The sequence below is a fragment of the Hemiscyllium ocellatum genome, chromosome 3 (genome assembly GCF_020745735.1).
Source record: "Hemiscyllium ocellatum isolate sHemOce1 chromosome 3, sHemOce1.pat.X.cur, whole genome shotgun sequence".
In the NCBI taxonomy this organism is placed as follows: domain Eukaryota; kingdom Metazoa; phylum Chordata; class Chondrichthyes; order Orectolobiformes; family Hemiscylliidae; genus Hemiscyllium; species Hemiscyllium ocellatum.
Genome location: NC_083403.1, coordinates 21,402,291 through 21,421,043, shown reverse-complemented (window position 1 = coordinate 21,421,043; position 18,753 = coordinate 21,402,291). Strand labels below are relative to the sequence as shown.

The 18,753-nt window shown below is 39.0% G+C and overlaps 1 protein-coding gene across 3 annotated transcripts in view; it reads right to left on the bottom strand.

Annotated features, from left to right (window-relative positions):
- Positions 1-18,753, bottom strand: part of LOC132830998 (zinc finger CCCH domain-containing protein 6) — a 60,331-nt gene that overhangs the window by 41,090 nt on the left and 488 nt on the right. The gene's annotated exons all lie outside the window — the stretch shown is intronic.

Here is an 18,753-nt window from a genome sequence, read left to right as displayed (position 1 = left end):
TCAAGAAATGGTTGGAGACACTGTATACTACAAAGGCTCTGGCCCCAACAACATTCCAGCAATAGTACTGAAGATTTGTGCTCCAGAATGCGCTGCTCTCCAAGCCAAGGTCTTTCTGTACAGCTAAAACACTTGGCATCCATCCAACAATCTGGAAAAACACCCAGGTACATCCTGTCCACAAAAAGGAGGACAAATCCAAGCCAGCCAATTACCGCCACATCATTCTTTGCTCAAGCATCAATAAAATGATGGGAGGTGTCATCAACAGTTATCAAACAGCATCTGCTAATGGATGCCAGGCTCCACCAGGGCCACTCAGCTACTGATCTCATTTCAAACATAGATAAAAGCATTGAATTCCAGAGGCGAGGTGAGAATAACAAGCCACATTCAAATGACTGGATCATCAAGGTAGCCTAGCAAAACTGAAATCAATGGATATCAGGGGTTGGGAGTCATTCTGGGCACATAGGAAGATGGTCATAGTTGTCAGATGTCAGTGATGTCAACCCCAGGACATTTCTGCAGGAGTTCCTCATGGTTGTGCCCAACACCAAGCCAACTTCATCAGGCTCATCAGTGACTTTCCTTCATTAGGTCAGATTTGGGGATGTTCAATTATTATACAATGTTCAACACCATTCACAACGCCTCAGAAATTGAGACAATCCACATTCAAATGCAGCAAGATTTGAACAATATCCATACTTGAGTTACAAATGGCAAGTAACATTTGCACCACATAAATGGTAGGTGATGACCATCACCTATAAGACATAATCTAAGCACTACAGAGTGATATAACGGTTAACAATGTCATCTCACAGTGCCAGGTACCTGGGTTAGAGTCCAGCCTTGAGTGGCTGCGTGGAGTTTGAACATTCCGTGTCTACATGGGTTTCCTCCGGGAGTTCCAGATTCATCCCACAGTCCAAAGATGTGCAGGTTAGTATTGTAAATGCAGATTACGGGGATAAAAAGGGAGACTGGATTCAGGTGGGATGGTCTTCTGAAGGTCAGCATGTACTTGATAGGCCAAAAGCCCTCTTTCCACATTGTAGGGATTTTGTTCTATTCTTGATATTAAATGGTGTTACCATTATTGAATTCTCCCATCTCAACATTCTGCTCGTTACCATTGACCAGAACCTTAATACTCGTCATATCAACACAGCTGCTAACAAGAGCATTTCAGAAGCTAGAAATGCTAGTGAATCTCACCACCTGATTCCCCATAGCCTAGCCACCATCTACAAGTCGGGCGTGCCTGGAATACGCCTCACTTGCCAAATCAGTGCAGCTCAAATAATACTCAAAAAACTTGATACCATCCATGACAAAGTAGCTCACTTGTTTGGCACTACACAAAAGCATCCACTCCCTCCATCAACGATGTTCAGTAGGAGCAGCTATGTAGTATCTAAAGGATGCACTGCAGAAATTCACCATAGATCCTTAGGCAGCACCATTCAGACCCACAAACAATTCCATCTAGAAGGGCAAAAGCAGCAGATTCCTGGGAACACCACCACATGCACATTCCCCTCCAAGCTACCATTTACCATCCTGACTTCCTTCATTGTTGCTGAGTCAAAATTGTGGAATTCCCTTCCTAAAGTCAGTTGAGAATCAAGAAAGCAGCTTACTACCACAGCACCATCTCAAGAACAAGAACAAATAATGCCTGTGATGTTCACACCCAATAAGTGAATAAAAATGGTTACTGTCACCAAAATGCTGCCCCACTAACACAAATATATAAGAAACTGACAAAATAACATGGTTTGGTGTACCAGGAAAGAACGTAAATGCATTCTGCAGTAAAGAAGAACTTACATTATACCAAAGAATAATTGTGGGCAAGTTTTCTCTTGACCAGTTATCTCTGGCATGAGACAAGCATTCTGTGTACACAGTGATCCCACAAAAATCATGAAATTTATTACCAATTAATCTGCTTAATGGCTTTATATATAAAAAAATACTGATTGAATATTGCTAAGAAATCTCACACCGGAACAGACAGACAATACCACAGTTTTGCGCCTCGATCAAAACATGTAGGAAAACAAGCTAGCAATATGATCAAATTCACAGGAATCTTGAATTCTCAACATTTCGGTTCAGAAGTGCAAGCCTAAAGAAGATTTCCTATTGAAATCAAAATTCCTCTCCACATTGGAGATGGTACAGCTGGTTACGCAAATTTCTCTACCCAGTCTCATAAAAAAAGTTAAAAATCACAACACCAGGTTATAGTCCAACAGGTTTATTTGGAAGTACTAGCTTTCAGAGCACTGCTCCTTCATCAGGTAGCTGTGGAGCAGCACTCTAAAAGCTAATACTTCCAAATAAACCTGTTGGACTATAACTTAGTGTTGTGATTTTTAAACTTTGTCCACCCCCGTCCAACAGCTCCATATCAAATAAAATTAATGCAACTCATTGACAGTTTCTAAAACAGCAGAGAAAATAAAAAAGTCAAGTGAAAATGTCAAGAATGTGAACGAATACATTTCACTTATATGAAGGAGTTCAGTTCAACAATTAAAATACTGACACCCTCCTTCGCCAATGCACATTGCCTGAATACTCTCTCTACAGTTGTATCAGAGCCATTCCCTTGGATTCAATGCAACCTATGAAACCTGTGACTTCATTACCTGGAAGGATAAAAGCGATAGGTGCATGCAACAGCATCGCCTCCAAATTCCCTAAAGTTATACTATCCAGATTTGAACATATATCACAGTTTCAACATCGCTGAGTTAGAAAACATAGAAACTAGGAGTTAAAGGAAGTCATTCAGTCTGCTCTGCCATTCAATAAAATCATTGCTGATCATCCAATTTAGTACCCTATTCCCATATTCTCCCTTTATTCTCTGATCCCTTTTAGCCCCAAGGATTATATCCATCTCCTTTTTAAAAATATTCAATGCTTTGGTCTCAGCACTTTCTGCAGCAGAGGCTTTCACAGGCTCAACAATATATAGGTGAAGAAATATCTCATCTCAAAGTTTGAGAGAAGATTTGTAGCTCGGGTCCTCGTCGTTGTGGTTCTGTTCGCCGAGCTGGGAGTTTTTCTTGCAAATGTTTCGTCCCCTTTCTAGGTGACATCTTCAGTGCTTGGGAGCCTCCTGTGAAGCGCTTCTGTGCTGATTCCTCCAGCATTTATACTGGTTTGAATCTGCCGCTTCCGGTTGTCAGTAGCTGTCCACTGCAGTGGCTGGTATATAGGGTCTATGTCGATGTGTCTGTTAATCGAATAACAACATATCTCATCTCATTCCTAACCTGCCTACGCTGGATCGTTAAACAGTGACCCTAGGTTCAGAACTCCTAAGACATCAGCAACATCCTTCATAGGAGCCTCACCAAACAGAATCCAGCAGTTTAGATCATCAGTCTCACTCAACTTGATCAAGAACAACTAAGAATGGGTTGTATGTGCTGGCTTAGTCGGAGATGCCCACATCCTGATCCGCTTAAGCTCATCACTTCAGCAGAAATATTGGTGCACTTTGCACCAGTTTTACAAATAACATTCAGGAGATAAATGGAACATTCGGAATTAAAACTACAGGGATAATCGTACTGCTATTTCATTGAAATTGTTCAATCTGCAAACAGAGAATTAAATTGTGTAAGTTATTTTAAGTTATCAGTTAGTGATAAATAATTTACCAACATCTTAAAGGCCGACAATAAAGGCCATAGCAGTTCAACATTACAATATTTCATTTTTATACCAATCATAATTCTGGACACAAAATCAAAAGGGAAGTAGACTTGAGTTATTTCAGATTATTGCATTAAGCTGATTAAACCCGAATTCTCTTATTTATGTGTAAATACTCACTTGTGGCTCCAAATAATCACTAACATATCTTAGCAGTTCATCGAGATGTGACTGCTTCAATCAGCAGACCTAATTAGGAGAGTCTAGTACTAGGTCCCCTCCTTTTGGAAATAAAGCTTGAACACAGACCAACAGGTTCAAGAACAGCTTCTTTTCTGCTGTTATTAGACTAATGAATGGACCGCCCAACTTCAAACAATGTTGATCTTGCTTCACACACATCCTGTGCAGTGTAATCTGTATGCCTCACTATGTACAAACATTTTTTTCACCCTTTGATCTGCCTGTCCTGCTCGCCAACAAAACTTGTCATTGCTCTTCGGCACATGTGACAATAAACCAATCAAAAGAGAAACTTGTCCACATTGACATGTAAAGACTGATTCTGACAATTTGGGTAGATGTCAACAATCTGAAGTCCAATTGTCCTAAAGGTATGTCAGTGTACTGTGGAATGTGTAGAGCTCATCAAGGCAAAACCTCCTAGAGACCCAGTGCATCTGGATCTCTCTCAAGCTGCCGAAACTCATCTTGCCACTGGTGCAAGAGAGTGAGGATGACAACGCACAAGTCTCTCATTATATTCCATTTCAGATGCAGGGATGCCAATCACCTTCCCATTGTCAATCGTGTCAGTTACAGGTTTTGCAGCAAAGAGCAAGCAACATAGGTGTGGATATATTGGGAACTGTAGCCTCTAAGCTGCACACAGGTAGCTCATGCCATGTGTCATTTTTAGGTGGAAGAAAAAAATGGAGCTCAGCAACCCCACTGCATCTGAGCAACTCTTTTTTGGATGATGCAACTAACGTCTCTAATATGAGGGGGGGATAAAAAATATAGGGTGCCTCTAACACTGTCTGCTTCATTTTCCGAGCAAGCCAGCACCTGTCCCTTCAACACTGTCAAGGTAGTCACAATAAATGAAGGTAAGACCAGTCACCATTGGCGCATAGCACATGGGCAGACTCATGGCCAATGCACATCTGACAGACATGAAAGAATATTTTTTTTGGTACACCTGGCTGTACCAAAAGGCACCCCCGTTTCAGTGAGACTCATCTAGCTGAGGATGATAATTCAAAGAAATTTGGACAGATTATTTTGGAGCAACCATGGAAAATGAGAAGAATGCAAAGCTGGAATAGACTTTGCTGTCACAGACAATCTAAGTTGAATTATCCTTCCAAGGATGTTGATAACCCTATGGTGTGCTTAAGTCTACCATGCGTGACATCAGGTAAATTACTTTCAACAGTATGTTTGCCTCAGACCATGACCATGACCAACTCTGATGAAGTCAAGGATAAATTACATTTTGGCTTCCATTCCCTGTCAACTGCTGTGCCAAAAAGCAGCAAACTAATCAGCTTTGCATTGCAAAAATTGGTACTCATCACCAAGCATCATTGAAAATAAAGGGTTGTAACAGCAATGGTCTCCTCTTGCTGAAGGTGTGCATTAATCATGAGTTTTTAAACCACCACCAGTTTTCTACTACCCTAGTCATAAAAGACATCCTGGATACACTATCTTCTATGCATTGGCATCTTATCAATGTCATTATAGACAGCGGGGTAGGCAGGATGGACATATGCAACAGTAACTGCTAAACTGATCACTACCATATCATTTCAAAGCTAATGAAATGGTCAGAGAATGAAGGCTTAGTGTGTCTCAATGCATCAAATCAATACAGTCATAACGGAACTGGTCGGAAAACATGAGGCACATTTGTACAGCGAAAATGCTCTATCATGGAGGGCTCAGATGGCCCTTGATCCTACTTCTCAGAAAGATGAAGACCAGTTCAATAAAAACAATGACGTATTAGGAGAGAAAAACTGCTCCAATTTCAACCTCCCAGCCCTGACTCTCGTTCAAGCCAGTCCACCACCATCTGCAGCTCCCAGTACATCCTGCCCATCCCCTGGTCCTGAAGAAGAGTTACATCCGAAACACTGACTTCTCCATTTCCTGATGCTGCTTGGCTTGCTCTGTTCTTCCATCCTCCTGCTGTCTACAGGATTGGCCTCAATGACAAGAAACTGTCATTACCAAACACAACACTTGCTGAAACATCCATGAGACTGCTTAGTGCAAGTTCAGCGAGATGAAAGAGATGTGATTGAATCAGAAAGCAAACACACACCCATCACATACAAATCACAAAAATTGAAAGAGATTCTATGATGCTTTGAAGTTCAGTTTGATGTCATCATCTTCCCAGATGATATCTTCCCTATGCTTCTCTTACATATTCCACATTGACCAGCTACATCCAGTCCATTAGACCAATCATCTGTCTTGTCCTCTGTTTCTCTTGCCTACATTTACCATCGTCTTTTCTTCCAACTTTAGTCTACCACTTGCATTGAAAAAGTGCCCAAAATTCCATAATTTCTTTTCATTATGTACAAAGTTCCTTTTTCCACTCAGCCATTTCTAGCACATTCTTACTAGTCTTTTTGCCTGTGTAGGATATGCAGAATATTCTCCAATATGTTAACACCTCAAATGTCTTCAGCTTATTATTATTCTCAGACATATGGCAGAGGAAAAATATTTTGCTAAGGTTCAGGTTCAGTTTCAGTTTCTTCAATGTTACCATCAGCATCATTCTGGCAAAACTGGGCTTGGTTTCCTTTGATTTTCTTTGGTTTTCACAATCACAGCTCCCATCATATGTGATAATCTGTACACAGTATGTGGTCCTTTTCACTTGTCTATTTACTTCAATTTTCACTTAAAAAGACTACACTTACCATCATCCTCACATTCAAGGCAAGTACTGGTGTTTATCCAAATTACCCTTGAACGGAGTGGCTTTTTAGATTATTTCTGAGGACAAACAAGAGTTAACCAGAGTGTTGTGGGCTGAGACTTGCATCTAATGCAGACGAGATATGGATGGCAAACTTTATTCTCTAAAGGGATTAGTAAATGAGTTGGGACCGGTGATAGCTTCATCATTGCCATTGAGACTGGTTTACATTCCAGATTATCTGAATTTTAATTCCACCAACTGCCATGGTAAGACTTGAACCGTTGTCTCAAAGGATTAGCCTGGGGTCTCTTGATTACTGGTTCAGTGACATCACCATTGCAATACTATTTATCAGACTTTAGTAACCACTAAAAAAATGTTCACACCCCCAGCAGTCTCGAGATCTACAGAACAACCACAGAATTCTATCTCTTCCAATCAGCACAGCCAGAGATCAAGTAACTTGCTTCAATTTATTCCAATGAACGCTACTGTTTAAACTTCCCATGAATATTTTTACAGTGATTTTGGAACTAACACACTAATTACATGAATACTAGACAAGACCAGGGGCAAAAGTATTCCAAAACCTCCACAGTCAGCTGCCTATAAACACTCATGAATACTGAGAACTCAACAAATTACTAGCACTTGTGAAATCAGAATGAATCAACATACTGAAAACACAGCAAAATCATGACTCGTACAAAAATAAAACCAAATGTCCAATAGCATCTAAACTGATAGTTTTATAGAAAGTATATTTTTTCTTCATTATTTAGCATACCACTTGTATTTACCAATCTCAGTTCAAAGAACTATAGCATCCTTTTTTTCAAAAAGAAATCCTAACTGTACCCAAGAGATCTCGCTTCAGTGGTTTTATTTTAAATGTTTTGAAAATAAAGCCTGAATAGCTGCATTCAATGCAAACTCTAGGCAATTTCATAAAGAATCTAGGGGTTCAACAACCCCTGAGCTTTGCAAACCTAATCTGACACTACATTTGAATTATCTATGTAGAGTCAATCCCAAAGGATACAAGGGTGTGGTGCTGAATCTGTAGAACAAGCACAGCATTAAGAATCCAACTGTCCACTGGGAATGTTAACAAAATACCCTACTGCTTATGTTGCAAACTTCCATAATACAATTTCATAAACCCCCAAATAAAAAATAATTAATTAAATGAAATGCGATCATCCCAAGAAAACAACAAAATCCCATTTTACTTGGACAAACTTATGATTATGCTTGTGAGCTAAGTTTGAGTTTTTAAAACTATTAACACCATTTTCACATCAGAGTCAGAGGACTACAGCACACAAAAACATCCATCAGCCCATTTTGTCTGTGCCAATCATAAACAATCTAATAATTCTAACCCCATTTGCCAAGACTTGGTCCCATAGCCTTGCATGCCCTGGCAGAAAAATTAACCTATATCTTACAATTAGCAAATGGGATATAAATTCACATAAAGTAACCAAACAATCTGTCAATAATACGTTTCAAGGTCAGTTTGGGGGAGGGGTAGGGGTCAAAGGGATAATGAATAGCTGTTGCAATATCGTCATATTATCAAAGCCAGGCTAGCTATCTTGAAGCGTGAAATGCTATGTTCCTAAAAATAGACCAAGCTTGGTTTGAAACAAAAAACGAACAGCTGATGAAAAAAAACAAGTTGGAAGTTTCAGAACAACACAACAAGGAACAAAACACAAGGAATGACATTAAATTAAAACAATCAGGCCTAAGTATCAATTGCTCAAACTATGCTCACGTTTATCAACAACTTGGCTTTAGAAATTACATCGTAAGCATAGGCCTTTCTGTCCAACAGGTTTGTTCTGGTATTCATGATCCACCTAAGCCCTCAGTATTGAAGTACTGAACTACTTAGAGGTTATGTCTCTTGGATGAGTCTAAGATCTCAATGTATCAGGTAGACCTTTAAAAAATCCCAGGACACCAAAAGTGGAGGTGTAGTGGACAGCGAAGAGGGTTACCTCAGATTACAACAGGATCTTGACCACATGGGCCAAGCACCTGAGAAGAGGCAGATAGAGTTTAATTCAGATAAATGCGAGGCGCTGCATTTTGGGAAAGCAAATCTTAGCAGGACTTATACACTTAATGCTAAGGTCCTAAGGAGTGTTGCTGAACAAAGAGACCTTAGAGTACAGGTTCATAGCTCCTTGAAAGTGAAGCCGCAGGTAGATAGTGAAGGAGGCATTTGGTATGCTTCCCTTTATTGGTCAGAGTATTGAGTACAGGGGTTCGGAGGTCGTGTTGCAGCTGTACAGGACATTGGTTAGGCCACTGTTGGCATACTGCATGCAATTCTAGTCTCCTTCCTATCAGAAAGATGTTGTGAAACTTGAAAAGGTTCAGAAAAGGTTGACAAGAATGTTGTCAAGGTTGGAGGATTTGAGTTATAGGGAGAAGCTGGGGCTGTTTTCCCTGGAGCGTCGGAGGCTGAGGCGTGAACTTATAGAGGTTTACAAAATAATGAGGGGCATGGATTGGATAAATAGACAAAGTCTTTTCCCTGTGGTCGGGAAGTCCAGAACTAGACGGCATAGGTTTAGGGTGAGAGGGGAGAGATATAAAAGAGACCTAAGCGGCAACTTTTTCACGCTTAGTGGAAAAAGGTGGCACATGTACAGAATGAGCTGCCAGAGGAAGTGGTGGAGGCTAATACAATTGCAACATTTACAAGGCATCTGGATGTCTATATGAATAGGATGGGTTTGAAGGGATATGGTCCGGGTGCTGGCAGGTGGGACTAGATTGCATTGGGATATCTGGTTGGCGTGGACGGGTTGGACCGAAGGGTCTGTTTCTGTGCTATGCATCTCTATGACTAAGTATTTTCAAGTCTGATGAAGGGCTTTTGCCCAAAACGTTGATTTTCCTGCTCCTCAGATGCTGCCTGACTTGCTGTGCTTTTCCAGCACCACTCTAATCTAGACTCTGATCTCCAGCATCTGCAGTCCTCACTTTTGACAAGTATTTTCAAGTAGCCACTTCTTGCTAAAAATACACGAAGCACCATTTTGACTGCATAGACTATACCTGGAATACTGTGAACAATTTTGCTCACTTTATCTAAGGAAAGATATGCCAGTATTAGAAGCAGTTCAGAAAATGTTTATTAGATTGAGCCCAGATACGGAGCAAGTGAGGACGTCAGACGCTGGAGATCAGAGCTGAAAAATGTGTTGCTGGAAAAACACAGCAGGTCAGGCAACATCCAAGGAGCTTATGCCCGAAACATCGATTCTCCCGTTCCTTGGATGCTGCCTGACCTGCTGCGCTTTTCCAGCAACACATTTTTCAGCTCTGATCCCAGATATGGAAGGGCTGTCTTCTGGAGAGAGCTTAACTAGGTTTGGCCTAGTAATCACTGGAGCTTAAAAGAATGACAGGTGACATTATTGAAACCTATAAGATTCTCTGGGGTCTTGACAGGGTAGGTGAGAAAGGTTGTTTCCCTCGAGTGAGAATCTCAGAACAAAGGATATAATCTCAGAGTGAGGGGTTGCCAATTTAAGGCAGAACTGAGGAACAATTTCTTTCAGTGTTTTTCAGGAATCTTTTAATGCAGAAGGCCGGGGAGGTTACATCATAAATATAGTCAAGGTTAAGACAGACTTACATTTAATTGGTAAAAGAATCAAGAATCATGCAGAAAACACTAAAATGTAGTTGAGGATTATCAGTTCGCTGTGATCTCACTGAATTGGAAGAACTCAATGCACTGAACAACCTACTTCTGCAACTACCTTTCCTATGGCGAAAGGGTTGAAGGCTTATATGTAAAGAGCTTGAAAAACAAAACATTTTCATTTATAAAGTATTCCTATTCCAAAATAACGCTGACAAGTCAGTGCAGTATGCCAAAGGATGGCTGATGAGGTTGAATGCAGAGATGTAGGAGATGATACACTTTGGTAGGAAAAACATTGAAAGACAATATAAAATAAGGGTGCTAAAAGATACTGGAGCAGAGGATCCTGAGTGAACGTGTGCACACATCATTATAAGTGGCAGAACAGATGGAGAGCAGTTAATAAAGCTTGGCTTTATTAACAGAGAGTACAAATGCAAGGAGCTAATATTGAACTTGTATGAGTCTCTTGTTAAATCTCAGTTAGAGCAGTGTACAGTTGTTGGCAGCACATTATTGGAAAGATATGAATGCATTGGAGAGTGCAGAAGCATGTTACAAGAATGGTCCCAGGAGTGAGAAATTTCAGTTATGAAGATAGAGCAGATAGGGAGAAGATATGGAGTGGAGAAATGCATTTCAAATGAGCGGAATCTGGAATGCACTGTCTAGGACCGCAGAAGCAGAGACCTCAGAATCTCTCAAAAGTACATGGATAAGCACTCACAATGTCATAAACTTTAAGATTACAAGCAAAGTGGGATTGGTGTAGAAAGGTTGGTGCACTTGATGGACTAAAGGGCTTTTTCTGTGTTGCATTGATGCTGCTTCATCAATGACCCTTCCCGCACCATAAGGTCAGAAGTGGAGATGCGCACCAGTGATTGCACAATGTTCAGCATCACTTGCAACTCCTCAGATACTGAAACAGTTCACATTCAAATGCAACAAGAATCTGAACAAGGCTTGGGCTGACAAGTGAGAAGTAACATTTGTGCCACACAAATCCCAGGCTATGACCACCACTAATAAGTGATTATTAGTGGTGCAGAGTGGTGAAGGGGCTTTTGCCCGAAACATCAATTTTTCTGCTCCTCGGATGCTGCCTGACCTGCTGTGCTTTTCCAGTATCATTCTAATCTAGATTCTGATCTCCAGCAACTGCAGTCCTCACTTTTGACTAATAAGTGACAATCTAACCACCTCTCCTTGACATTTAATCATGTTACCATCACTGAATCTGACACTATCAATTTCCTGGGGGTTACCATTGACCAGAAACATAATAGCTACAAGACCAGGTCAGAGGCTAGTGGCAAGCAACTCACCTCCTGACTCCCCAAAGCTCCGTCATCTACAAGGCACAAGTCAGAAATGTGATGGAATAATTCCCACTTTCCTGGATGGGTGTAGCGCCAACAACACAAAAAGCTAACACCATCCAGGACAAAGTAGTTCACTTGATTGGCAGAACATCCACAAACATCCACTCAATCCACCACCAACGCTCAGTAGCAGTTGGACTCTCTACAAGATGCACTGCAGAAATTCACCAAAAACCTTCAGACAGCACCTTCCAAACCCAGGACCACTTCTATCTAGAAGGACAAGGGCAGCAGATACATGGGAATACTACCACTTGCAAGTTCCCCTCCAAGCCACTCACCATTCTGACTTGCAAATAAATCACTATTCCTTCAGTATCAGTGAGGTTCCTTCCATACTGACATTGTGGGTCTCCAGCTGTTCAAGGCGGCAGCTCACCACCATCTTCTCAAGGCAATAAATGCTGGCCAGCCAGTGATTTCCACATCCCACAAATGAATGAAAAAAACCAATGGCTATGACTTCAAAAGTTGTTTGCTGCTTTTAAAAGAAACAAGAATGAGGGAACATAGATTTAAAGTCATGAACAGAAAAGCAAGGATAAAATGGGTAAAGTAATAGTTAAGGTATGAAATACAATGCCTGGAAATATGGTGTTAGTAGGATCAACTGAGGCATTCAAGACAGCTTAAGAGATTATTCGGAGAGACGTACTGGGGAAAAGACTGACACGAGATAATGATGCTTATTTGAAGAGCCAGTGGAAACAACAGGCCAGTTGGCCTTCTTCTGTACATAACAAACCCATCCTTCAGAGAATGGTTTTTCAAAGTGTCTCACAGCCAGACACAACTAAAAGGAAAAACTTCAAAAATTAAAGATTTTCAGAGTATACTCACATATTAGTTAAGAATCTAAAGTATACCAACTGAACTTTAGACAGGTTATTAATTAACTGACCAAATTTTTTTAAACAAATTTACTTCAAAGTTCAAACAATGTGTTTAATTTCCCTCCAAGCAGTGAAGAAATTAGTATCTCTTAAACGCTAGCAAAAGCATTCCTACAATAACTTACATTACTAGCAAGAAACTGCACTCCAGAAATAAATTGTTATTGCATAAGTATACTGAAAAGTGAATAGTAACCAACAGTCGTGAGTGGGTTAGTGTATATGACACTTGCTAGGACTTACACCAAGAATGCAAGTTACTATTAGATTGCGGAAGCTGCAACATCAGTTGTATCTCAGTTTTGAACAACAGTTGAGCACCAGTATAATTCAGATATAAAAACAAACTATTGTTTTGCAACTGTTGAATTTAGAAATCAGTAAAATATTTTAGCTGTTATATATTCATGTACAATTCTTTTCAAAATGTTTATTCAGACAAAATCTTCAAATCTACTGATCCCTACGCTATGAAAATTTAATATTTAACGAGTGAATGGCTTAAAAGCAGAATGACAGTTTGGGTAAAATAGCATTTTGTGTTTAGAATGCTTTCTGATAACTTATTGCTACAATTGTTAAGCTTCATCTACCCCAAGTCACTCAAAGCACAGCTTCAACTTGGGGATCCAAATCTTTTGGATACTTTCTTCTTACTTTTCAAGTGACCTCTTTACAAACAAAGCTTTAGGTGATTTTGGCAAGTCAGTCATTGTTGGAGCCAGAGGTGGTGTTGATCTCAATAAATCCTGTCCTGAATGTCAAAAGATGCCAACTACCTGTACAGATACTGGCAACAGCAATCAGGAACAGACAACTGCTTCTCTCTTCTTTAGGTTAGAAATAGACTTCAAATATTGCCCACCCACAAATGAACCAGTCAATTGAGCTCAAAAAGACTAGGTGCAAAATGCAGGCTCACCCCTCTCTCTGATATGTTTCATGTGATTCATTTGATAAATTATTGCCCAATGGGAAACAGGTTTCATTTCCTTTAATTTGAGATTTGTAGTTTGTGTCAACATTTTCAATTGATAAATGTAGGAATAAGGAAGAATGCATTACGTACATTTTGCTAAAATCATGCAGATAAAATTGTTTATGACCTTACTGGTTTGTTGAAAAATTAGAAGTACTGTACACACCTGTAATCATCCAAGGGACTGTAGCCAAATGCTCCTGGGAACTTGCAGTCTAAAAGCTACTCCCCTGACAGCATATTATAGAAAAGCAGGTGGAACAAGCTCATTAACGTTTCTGTTACTATACTCAACCTAGTAATCGTAACAAAGGCTACAGAGACTTAGGTTAGATAATAATTGAAGAAAAGCTTTTGGTTAAGTTCCCCACCTCTGACATGAGAAATCCCTGGACAGGTACAGCATGGAGGTAAAAACAATGACCGCAGATGCTGGAAACCAGATTCTGGATTAGTGGTGCTGGAAGAGCACAGCAGTTCAGGCAGCATCCAAGGAGCAGCGAAATCGACGGTTCGGGCAAAAGCCCTTCATCAGGAATATTCCTTGGATGCTGCCTGAACTGCTGTGCTCTTCCAGCACCACTAATCCAAGTACAGCATGGAACAAATGCAAAATAAACCCATGAATTGCCACTATAGTATCTTAATCTCATGATTAAATACTGAATTCAATACTGAAGAAAGATGAATTTTCATTTGACAGGCTATTTATCTCTTTAGTCTGAGTTCCATTTATTAAATGTTAAATTGCAGGGTCTTGGGACGATTATTTCACCGTCGGTTCTGAAAACGAAAATAAAACCTAAATTTTTAAAGAAAACTTACTATCATTTTGATCAGCATTTTTAAAAATCAGAACTTGTGAAAGCGGACCAAAGCAATTAGGGCATGACCATAAAAATAAATTAAATGATCCAGAAGGAAAGGGAAGCTACTAAATAAAAATATTAAATGGAAATTTTAGCAGCAGCAGGCACTGAGCATTATTGGCGTGCATGAGCAAGTCACAAGCAGAATGCTATGCTTCGGTGGGCAGTATTAATGTACAGTACGTATTAACACCACAAAGTAAAACTTTAGAAACTTGCCTTTAACAAAGTTAATGTCCACTCACACAAATAAATTTTGGGGACACATGCATGCCAATGCATAATTGAGCTAAATACTACTTAAATTTTAAGTCAGATCGTGAATTATATAAAAATCTTTTATAACAGTGAGGTACAGTCCTACCCTAAAGCTAAGGGCAAGGTCTGTAAATGGATAAATGGTCAGGATCAAGTTTGTTATAGCATTCTCAAGACTGCATTTTGAGGTCCATAACTGTCATCATGTACTTTTATTTTACAAAATAAGTCAATTAATGCATTAAATAATAATGTACCATTTGTACTAGCTTGCAGGTTTTACTGAACATTACAAATATGAGAAAGTCTAATTTTGATCATTCTTCCCATTTATTCATCACTAATTTCAATGGGTATAGCATTCCTTCAACCCAATCCAAGTGAAGCAGTTTACTCTACTAAATTAATAAGACTAGGTAATGTTAAGTACAGGTTTTTGTAGATTTAAAAGAAAGATATTCATGCAAAGCCACCTTCGTTAGAAATTTACAAAGTTATACTGTATTAGTATTTTGTCAAACAATAGTTTGTTTTTGTTCTCCAGCCAAACTAGAGCTATAAAAGTTCACTTCATAGTAACTCTTCTTTTTTGTCTCAGTAACTAGTCTGCATTAGTTACTAACCCACGAAAGGAAAATTAAGATCTGTGGAATTATTAACTGCAGAGGGCTGCTGAAGCCGGATTATTAACTGCATTCAAGGCTGAGATAAACAGATGCTCAAATCAGTAAAGGAATTGAGGGTTATGGGGAAAAGGCAGTAGAGTTGAGAATCAGATCAGCCATGACCTCAGTGGATGGTGAAGTAGACTCAATGGGCTGAATGGCCTACTTCTACATCTTATCAAAGAAAACCACATCCTTTCACTCAATAGTATAATGTTGTCAGAATCCATCACCATTTCACTCCGAAGACAAGTATAATTTAAGACATTTCTGCCAGTGAAGACCTAGTGGTAAACCCATGACTCTGTTACGTTAAGTACAAGGGCAAAGAATTATTTAGCAAACCTAATGGTAGATCCATAATCAAATTGCAACAGTTCCAAAACATTTCCCAAACAAATACCTATCTTAGACTGAGCAGGAAATTTTAGCTTTCAGCTTACCTATGGTTGATTCTATGGGAATGACCAGTGAAAAGACATTACAGCAGATGACTCTTGTTTAAAAAGCTAACATCTGCACAAATTCAATAGAACCAATGATATTCTTCTGCACTTTATTTCTCTGACTGCAATTCATTAAGTAATGGCTTCTTACCACATATCCACCAAATATTTAGCAACAAATATATGAGGAAATATGGTGAAAGGGAATATGATTGCCCAAATTATCTGCGCTGCCTTTTAACAGCGAGCCAGAAATGACACTGACATATCAGATTTAATAGGATATCTCCTTTTCAAAAGTGAAACATTTGTAAAAGGAATTATGAACATTTGTTACGTTTAGTAGTGATGTCAATAACAAAAGAGCTAAAAGATGCGTTCTTTCAAGCCCTTGACTTGAAATCAGAGCAAAATATTTAATTTCCAATGGCTTGAGGAAAAAAGGGCTTGCAATATCATATCAGTGGGTATTAAGATTCAAAAGATGGGACGTTAGTCACATGCAAGCCAGACATGGAATGGTAGTTTCATTTCTCTTCAGACAATGAACCAATATTGTTTTTAATAATTATCTGGCAGTTTTCATGGTCATCGTTCAATGCTCGAAATTGAGATCTAGCAAATATAACTGCTTTGAACTCAAAATCTACCTAATAGCTAAACTCTCACCACATAAACACCCCAAGAAACTGATAGGCCATTTAGCAGCACCATGCATCTCCATCATTCAACAAACAAGGTCATAGCTGAAACTCCACTTTGTTGCATGTTTGCCATAACCTGACTCCACTGCTAACGAAACACCTGTCGAACTTGGTCTCCAATATATTCAAAGGGTCAAAAAACCAAGGTTCACTGACAATTCCAAAAACATAGCCCTCTTAGAAAATCAATTCTTCCTAATTGCCAAAATGTGAGACCCCATATTTTGGAAGTACATCCTCAAGCTCTAGATTCCCTCAGAAAGGGAAGTATCCCCTGAATACCTACACTGCTTCAATAAGATCAATCCTCATTCTTCTAGTCTACAATTCATCCCAGGAGTCAAGCTAGTAAATCTCCACTGAATTGCTTCCAATGCAAGTCTGTGCTTCGTCAATTAATGACACCAAACTGCTGACAATGCAATCTCTCAAATACCCCCACAGGTGTAGTAGGCAGTGTAGAGTTCTTTATACAGCATCACCCTTGAATTAAAGGGCAATATTCCATTTGCCCATGTGCTCAAAGGAGAGTTATTGTACTTGAAACATTAATTGATTTCTCTCCAAAGATGCTGCTGGGCCTGCAGAATTTTTCCAGCAATTTCTGTTTTTGATTCTATTTTTGCCTTCCTTACTTGGACAAGTATTTTAACTTTTTGTGATACATATACAAGGACACCCAAATCCCTCTATACTAAAGTATTCTTTCTTCACTGAAATAGTACATTTTATTCTCTGCCAGTCACAAAATTGAATTACTAAACATAACTTTTGGAGTTCTGAATTATCACTGGATAATCCGATTCAAAGTACATTCATGATCAAAACAGAATCTTATTCAGAACACCAACCCTTGCTCGAATCATTCAGGAACTTTCCAAATTAGTATCCCAGAATGTTGGGGAGACTCAATAACATGCTGTCGGACTGTATGACTTATTATAATGAGGAACAAATGAATAGCTATTCTTTTAGATTGCAGATGGTGAAACTCAAATGTAGATTCTGTGCCAGCTGCAAAAAAACCTATCAACTACCCTTGCATAAAACAATGACCAAACGCTACAATAAACTACTGATTGCTTTGAAACTATACTAGTCTAACACTAATCCTTTGGAAAAAGATTCAATATTCCAAATCTATGCCTAATGTTAAAATAACTCACTGAACCTCATTACCTTCACATCTGGGGAATGCAAAAAAATAAATTACTTCTGTGGCTATACTGCCAAGGTCCCAGTCTGTTGTCTGCACTAGAGTATTAATCAAGTACAGAAATGTACTCAATTGTGTTAGTACTAAACAAGTGCAGACTAGGTTTAAATGCAAAAGATCTGCAAATATATTTAAACAAGTCATACGCATTATTTAAAAGTTTGAAATAAGTTATTTCGGTAACGAATTAGTAGTTGTCTTTTGAACTAAGTTTCCCTTCACTTTTGAAACAACGAACGCCAAGTAATGTTCTTGGGCTTTTTTTTAGCGCTGCTATAAATATTACTGTGACAAGTTCATGTAACAGTTTTGAGTGCAAACATTGTATTATCGTTTTTTTTAAAAAAAACATCGAGGTGAAAGGATAATGTTCGAATCATTTAGCTTTACCGACTTTTTTTTTAAAAAATCCACATGATGGTGCTTGTTTTTTTGGCAATTAGTTTTTGGAAAGGGACTTCTTTGTTCTGTGCTCATGGGTATTTCTGTGGTGGCAACAAATTGAACGTTAACATGTCGGTCACGCCATTGATTTACATAAAGATTCATTGCCAAAATGGAGGCTAAAATCCGATGAGACATGAAACCGGATCCAACCCGACTTCGAGAAGAGGTTTCACGGGCCCGAAAATTAAGACAAAAACATTTTCAACCTCGTTACTACTTATAAATCAAATGGCTTCCTAAAATAAATAAAGGAATGGTTTCTTCCCTGGTTTGATAAAACTTACCACGCTGAGCAGTGTTCTTTTTTTTAAAAAAAAGTGGAATGATTTTTTTTCCTTTTTTTTAAAAAGCCAAGCATGCACACGTTTTAACTGTTGATTTTTTTTTAAAAGGGCGAGTGAAAGCCCTCCCAAGCAAAACATTTAATCTACAGAGAATAGAAAGAGAGAAAAATACAAATTGTATAGTATTCACCTCCCATGAACTGATTTTTTTTCGAAAGAAAAATGTTAAAAATTAAAACAGGTAGAGACAGAAAAGAGAGAGAGAGAGAGCGAAAGAATGGCAATGTTAAACTTATTTTTAAA